Consider the following 9415-nt stretch of genomic DNA (forward strand, 5'->3'; position numbering starts at 1 on the left):
TCCTAGGCATTAAGGAGACAACAACTGGTACATATCATATATATTAAGGAGACAACAACTGGTACATATCCGAGGATTTAAGGAGACCCTAACTGGTACATATCCTAGATATTAAGGAGACAACAACTGGTACATATCCTAGATATTAAGGAGACACTAACTGGTACATATCCTAGATATTAAGGAGACAACAACTGGTACATATCCTAGATATTAAGGAGACACTAACAGGTACATATCCTAGATATTAAGGAGACACTAACAGGTACATATCCTAGGCATTAAGGAGACACTAACAGGTACATATCCTAGATATTAAGGAGACACTAACAGGTACATATCCTAGATATTAAGGAGACACTAACAGGTACATATCCTAGATATTAAGGAGACACTAACAGGTACATATCCTAGGCATTAAGGAGACACTAACAGGTACATATCCTAGATATTAAGGAGACACTAACAGGTACATATCCTAGGCATTAAGGAGACACTAACAGGTACATATCCTAGATATTAAGGAGACACTAACAGGTACATATCCTAGGCATTAAGGAGACACTAACAGGTACATATCCTAGATATTAAGGAGACACTAACAGGTACATATCCTAGGCATTAAGGAGACAACAACTGGTACATATCCTAGATATTAAGGAGACACTAACAGGTACATATCCTAGATATTAAGGAGACACTAACAGGTACATATCCTAGGATTTAAGGAGACACTAACAGGTACATATCCTAGATATTAAGGAGACACTAACAGGTACATATCCTAGATATTAAGGAGACACTAACAGGTACATATCCTAGATATTAAGGAGACACTAACAGGTACATATCCTAGATATTAAGGAGACACTAACAGGTACATATCCTAGGATTTAAGGAGACACTAACAGGTACATATCCTAGATATTAAGGAGACACTAACAGGTACATATCCTAGATATTAAGGAGACACTAACAGGTACATATCCTAGATATTAAGGAGACACTAACAGGTACATATCCTAGATATTAAGGAGACACTAACAGGTACATATCCTAGGCATTAAGGAGACACTAACAGGTACATATCCTAGGCATTAAGGAGACAGTAAAAGGTACATATCCTAGATATTAAGGAGACACTAACAGGTACATATCCTAGATATTAAGGAGACACTAACAGGTACATATCCTAGATATTAAGGAGACACTAACTGGTACATATCCTAGGCATTAAGGAGAAACTAACAGGTACATATCCTAGATATTAAGGAGACACTAACAGGTACATATCCTAGGCATTAAGGAGACACTAACAGGTACATATCCTAGGCATTAAGGAGACACTAACAGGTACATATCCTAGATATTAAGGAGACACTAACAGGTACATATCCTAGATATTAAGGAGACACTAACAGGTACATATCCTAGATATTAAGGAGACACTAACTGGTACATATCCTAGGCATTAAGGAGACACTAACAGGTACATATCCTAGATATTAAGGAGACACTAACTGGTACATATCCTAGGCATTAAGGAGACACTAACAGGTACATATCCTAGGCATTAAGGAGACACCAACAGGTACATATCCTAGATATTAAGGAGACACTAACTGGTACATATCCTAGGCATTAAGGAGACACTAACAGGTACATATCCTAGATATTAAGGAGACACTAACAGGTACATATCCTAGGCATTAAGGAGACACTAACAGGTACATATCCTAGATATTAAGGAGACACTAACAGGTACATATCCTAGGCATTAAGGAGACACTAACAGGTACATATCCTAGATATTAAGGAGACACTAACAGGTACATATCCTAGGCATTAAGGAGACACTAACAGGTACATATCCTAGATATTAAGGAGACACTAACAGGTACATATCCTAGGCATTAAGGAGACAACAACTGGTACATATCCTAGATATTAAGGAGACACTAACAGGTGCATATCCTAGATATTAAGGAGACACTAACAGGTACATATCCTAGGATTTAAGGAGACACTAACAGGTACATATCCTAGATATTAAGGAGACACTAACAGGTACATATCCTAGATATTAAGGAGACACTAACAGGTACATATCCTAGATATTAAGGAGACACTAACAGGTACATATCCTAGATATTAAGGAGACACTAACAGGTACATATCCTAGGATTTAAGGAGACACTAACAGGTACATATCCTAGATATTAAGGAGACACTAACAGGTACATATCCTAGATATTAAGGAGACACTAACAGGTACATATCCTAGGCATTAAGGAGACACTAACAGGTACATATCCTAGGCATTAAGGAGACAGTAACAGGTACATATCCTAGATATTAAGGAGACACTAACAGGTACATATCCTAGATATTAAGGAGACACTAACAGGTACATATCCTAGATATTAAGGAGACACTAACTGGTACATATCCTAGGCATTAAGGAGACACTAACAGGTACATATCCTAGATATTAAGGAGACACTAACAGGTACATATCCTAGGCATTAAGGAGACACTAACAGGTACATATCCTAGGCATTAAGGAGACACTAACAGGTACATATCCTAGATATTAAGGAGACACTAACAGGTACATATCCTAGATATTAAGGAGACACTAACAGGTACATATCCTAGATATTAAGGAGACACTAACTGGTACATATCCTAGGCATTAAGGAGACACTAACAGGTACATATCCTAGATATTAAGGAGACACTAACTGGTACATATCCTAGGCATTAAGGAGACACTAACAGGTACATATCCTAGATATTAAGGAGACACTAACAGGTACATATCCTAGATATTAAGGAGACACTAACAGGTACATATCCTAGATATTAAGGAGACACTAACAGGTACATATCCTAGGCATTAAGGAGACACTAACAGGTACATATCCTAGATATTAAGGAGACACTAACAGGTACATATCCTAGGCATTAAGGAGACAACAACTGGTACATATCCTAGATATTAAGGAGACACTAACAGGTGCATATCCTAGATATTAAGGAGACACTAACAGGTACATATCCTAGGATTTAAGGAGACACTAACAGGTACATATCCTAGATATTAAGGAGACACTAACAGGTACATATCCTAGATATTAAGGAGACACTAACAGGTACATATCCTAGATATTAAGGAGACACTAACAGGTACATATCCTAGATATTAAGGAGACACTAACAGGTACATATCCTAGGATTTAAGGAGACACTAACAGGTACATATCCTAGATATTAAGGAGACACTAACAGGTACATATCCTAGATATTAAGGAGACACTAACAGGTACATATCCTAGGCATTAAGGAGACACTAACAGGTACATATCCTAGGCATTAAGGAGACAGTAACAGGTACATATCCTAGATATTAAGGAGACACTAACAGGTACATATCCTAGATATTAAGGAGACACTAACAGGTACATATCCTAGATATTAAGGAGACACTAACTGGTACATATCCTAGGCATTAAGGAGACACTAACAGGTACATATCCTAGATATTAAGGAGACACTAACAGGTACATATCCTAGGCATTAAGGAGACACTAACAGGTACATATCCTAGGCATTAAGGAGACACTAACAGGTACATATCCTAGATATTAAGGAGACACTAACAGGTACATATCCTAGATATTAAGGAGACACTAACAGGTACATATCCTAGATATTAAGGAGACACTAACTGGTACATATCCTAGGCATTAAGGAGACACTAACAGGTACATATCCTAGATATTAAGGAGACACTAACTGGTACATATCCTAGGCATTAAGGAGACACTAACAGGTACATATCCTAGATATTAAGGAGACACTAACAGGTACATATCCTAGATATTAAGGAGACACTAACAGGTACATATCCTAGATATTAAGGAGACACTAACAGGTACATATCCTAGGCATTAAGGAGACACTAACTGGTACATATCCTAGATATTAAGGAGACACTAACAGGTACATATCCTAGATATTAAGGAGACACTAACAGGTACATATCCTAGATATTAAGGAGACACTAACAGGTACATATCCTAGATATTAAGGAGACACTAACATGTACATATCCTAGGCATTAAGGAGACACTAACTGGTACATATCCTAGATATTAAGGAGACACTAACAGGTACATATCCTAGATATTAAGGAGACACTAACAGGTACATATCCTAGATATTAAGGAGACACTAACAGGTACATATCCTAGGCATTAAGGCGACACTAACAGGTACATATCCTAGGCATTAAGGAGACACTAACTGGTACATATCCTAGATATTAAGGAGACACTATCAGGTACATATCCTAGGCATTAAGGAGACACTAACAGGTACATATCCTAGGCATTAAGGAGACACTAACTGGTACATATCCTAGATATTAAGGAGACACTAACAGGTACATATCCTAGATATTAAGGAGACACTAACTGGTACATATCCTAGGCATTAAGGAGACAACAACTGGTACATATCCTAGGAATTAAGGAGACACCAACAGGTACATATCCTAGGAATTAAGGAGACAACAACTGGTACATATCCTAGGCATTAAGGAGACACCAACTGGTACATATCCTAGGCATTAAGGAGACACCAACAGGTACATATCCTAGGAATTAAGGAGACAACAACTGGTACATATCCTAGATATTAAGGAGACAACAACTGGTACATATCCTAGGCATTAAGGAGACACCAACAGGTACATATCCTAGGAATTAAGGAGACAACAACTGATACATATCCTAGGAATTAAGGAGACAACAACTGGTACATATCCTAGGCATTAAGGAGACAACAACTGGTACATATCCTAGGAATTAAGGAGACAACAACTGATACATAGCCTAGGCATTAAGGAGACAACAACTGGTACATATCCTAGGAATTAAGGAGACAACAACTGGTACATATCCTAGATATTAAGGAGACAACAACTGGTACATATCCTAGGCATTAAGGAGACAACAACTGGTACATATCATATATATTAAGGAGACAACAACTGGTACATATCCGAGGATTTAAGGAGACCCTAACTGGTACATATCCTAGATATTAAGGAGACAACAACTGGTACATATCCTAGATATTAAGGAGACACTAACTGGTACATATCCTAGATATTAAGGAGACAACAACTGGTACATATCCTAGATATTAAGGAGACACTAACAGGTACATATCCTAGATATTAAGGAGACACTAACAGGTACATATCCTAGGCATTAAGGAGACAACTAACAGGTACATATCCTAGATATTAAGGAGACACTAACAGGTACATATCCTAGATATTAAGGAGACACTAACAGGTACATATCCTAGATATTAAGGAGACACTAACAGGTACATATCCTAGGCATTAAGGAGACACTAACAGGTACATATCCTAGATATTAAGGAGACACTAACAGGTACATATCCTAGGCATTAAGGAGACACTAACAGGTACATATCCTAGATATTAAGGAGACACTAACAGGTACATATCCTAGATATTAAGGAGACACTAACAGGTACATATCCTAGATATTAAGGAGACACTAACAGGTACATATCCTAGGCATTAAGGAGACACTAACTGGTACATATCCTAGATATTAAGGAGACACTAACAGGTACATATCCTAGATATTAAGGAGACACTAACAGGTACATATCCTAGATATTAAGGAGACACTAACAGGTACATATCCTAGATATTAAGGAGACACTAACATGTACATATCCTAGGCATTAAGGAGACACTAACTGGTACATATCCTAGATATTAAGGAGACACTAACAGGTACATATCCTAGATATTAAGGAGACACTAACAGGTACATATCCTAGATATTAAGGAGACACTAACAGGTACATATCCTAGGCATTAAGGAGACACTAACAGGTACATATCCTAGGCATTAAGGAGACACTAACTGGTACATATCCTAGATATTAAGGAGACACTAACAGGTACATGTCCTAGGCATTAAGGAGACACTAACAGGTACATATCCTAGGCATTAAGGAGACACTAACTGGTACATATCCTAGATATTAAGGAGACACTAACAGGTACATATCCTAGATATTAAGGAGACACTAACTGGTACATATCCTAGGCATTAAGGAGACAACAACTGGTACATATCCTAGAATTAAGGAGACACTAACAGGTACATATCCTAGGAATTAAGGAGACAACAACTGGTACATATCCTAGGCATTAAGGAGACACCAACTGGTACATATCCTAGGCATTAAGGAGACACCAACAGGTACATATCCTAGGAATTAAGGAGACACAACTGGTACATATCCTAGATATTAAGGAGACAACAACTGGTACATATCCTAGGCATTAGGACAACAGGTACATATCCTAGGAATTAAGGAGACAACAACTGATACATATCCTAGGAATTAAGGAGACAACTAACTGGTACATATCCTAGGCATTAAGGAGACAACAACAGGTACATATCCTAGAATTAAGGAGACAACAACTGATACATAGCCTAGGCATTAAGGAGACAACAACTGGTACATATCCTAGATATTAAGGAGACAACAACTGGTACATATCCTAGATATTAAGGAGACAACAACTGGTACATATCCTAGGCATTAAGGAGACAACAACTGGTACATATCATATATATTAAGGAGACAACAACTGGTACATATCCTAGGATTTAAGGAGACCCTAACTGGTACATATCCTAGATATTAAGGAGACAACAACTGGTACATATCCTAGATATTAAGGAGACACCAACTGGTACATATCCTAGATATTAAGGAGACAACAACTGGTACATATCCTAGATATTAAGGAGACACTAACAGGTACATATCCTAGATATTAAGGAGACACTAACAGGTACATATCCTAGGTATTAAGGAGACAACTAACAGGTACATATCCTAGATATTAAGGAGACACTAACAGGTACATATCCTAGATATTAAGGAGACACTAACAGGTACATATCCTAGGATTTAAGGAGACACTAACAGGTACATATCCTAGATATTAAGGAGACACTAACAGGTACATATCCTAGATATTAAGGAGACACTAACAGGTACATATCCTAGATATTAAGGAGACACTAACAGGTACATATCCTAGATATTAAGGAGACACTAACAGGTACATATCCTAGGATTTAAGGAGACACTAACAGGTACATATCCTAGATATTAAGGAGACACTAACAGGTACATATCCTAGATATTAAGGAGACACTAACAGGTACATATCCTAGATATTAAGGAGACACTAACAGGTACATATCCTAGATATTAAGGAGACACTAACAGGTACATATCCTAGGCATTAAGGAGACACTAACAGGTACATATCCTAGGCATTAAGGAGACAGTAACAGGTACATATCCTAGATATTAAGGAGACACTAACAGGTACATATCCTAGATATTAAGGAGACACTAACAGGTACATATCCTAGATATTAAGGAGACACTAACTGGTACATATCCTAGGCATTAAGGAGACACTAACAGGTACATATCCTAGATATTAAGGAGACACTAACAGGTACATATCCTAGGCATTAAGGAGACACTAACAGGTACATATCCTAGGCATTAAGGAGACACTAACAGGTACATATCCTAGATATTAAGGAGACACTAACAGGTACATATCCTAGATATTAAGGAGACACTAACAGGTACATATCCTAGATATTAAGGAGACACTAACTGGTACATATCCTAGGCATTAAGGAGACACTAACAGGTACATATCCTAGATATTAAGGAGACACTAACTGGTACATATCCTAGGCATTAAGGAGACACTAACAGGTACATATCCTAGGCATTAAGGAGACACTAACAGGTACATATCCTAGATATTAAGGAGACACTAACTGGTACATATCCTAGGCATTAAGGAGACACTAACAGGTACATATCCTAGATATTAAGGAGACACTAACAGGTACATATCCTAGGCATTAAGGAGACACTAACAGGTACATATCCTAGATATTAAGGAGACACTAACAGGTACATATCCTAGGCATTAAGGAGACACTAACAGGTACATATCCTAGATATTAAGGAGACACTAACAGGTACATATCCTAGGCATTAAGGAGACACTAACAGGTACATATCCTAGATATTAAGGAGACACTAACAGGTACATATCCTAGGCATTAAGGAGACAACAACTGGTACATATCCTAGATATTAAGGAGACACTAACAGGTGCATATCCTAGATATTAAGGAGACACTAACAGGTACATATCCTAGGATTTAAGGAGACACTAACAGGTACATATCCTAGATATTAAGGAGACACTAACAGGTACATATCCTAGATATTAAGGAGACACTAACAGGTACATATCCTAGATATTAAGGAGACACTAACAGGTACATATCCTAGATATTAAGGAGACACTAACAGGTACATATCCTAGGATTTAAGGAGACACTAACAGGTACATATCCTAGATATTAAGGAGACACTAACAGGTACATATCCTAGATATTAAGGAGACACTAACAGGTACATATCCTAGGCATTAAGGAGACACTAACAGGTACATATCCTAGGCATTAAGGAGACACTAACAGGTACATATCCTAGATATTAAGGAGACACTAACAGGTACATATCCTAGATATTAAGGAGACACTAACAGGTACATATCCTAGATATTAAGGAGACACTAACTGGTACATATCCTAGGCATTAAGGAGACACTAACAGGTACATATCCTAGATATTAAGGAGACACTAACAGGTACATATCCTAGGCATTAAGGAGACACTAACAGGTACATATCCTAGGCATTAAGGAGACACTAACAGGTACATATCCTAGATATTAAGGAGACACTAACAGGTACATATCCTAGATATTAAGGAGACACTAACAGGTACATATCCTAGATATTAAGGAGACACTAACTGGTACATATCCTAGGCATTAAGGAGACACTAACAGGTACATATCCTAGATATTAAGGAGACACTAACTGGTACATATCCTAGGCATTAAGGAGACACTAACAGGTACATATCCTAGATATTAAGGAGACACTAACAGGTACATATCCTAGATATTAAGGAGACACTAACAGGTACATATCCTAGATATTAAGGAGACACTAACAGGTACATATCCTAGGCATTAAGGAGACACTAACTGGTACATATCCTAGATATTAAGGAGACACTAACAGGTACATATCCTAGATATTAAGGAGACACTAACAGGTACATATCCTAGATATTAAGGAGACACTAACAGGTACATATCCTAGATATTAAGGAGACACTAACATGTACATATCCTATTAAGGAGACACTAACTGTTACATATCCTAGA

Source organism: Oncorhynchus keta, unplaced genomic scaffold (assembly GCF_023373465.1).
Source record: "Oncorhynchus keta strain PuntledgeMale-10-30-2019 unplaced genomic scaffold, Oket_V2 Un_contig_1944_pilon_pilon, whole genome shotgun sequence".
Classification (NCBI taxonomy): domain Eukaryota; kingdom Metazoa; phylum Chordata; class Actinopteri; order Salmoniformes; family Salmonidae; genus Oncorhynchus; species Oncorhynchus keta.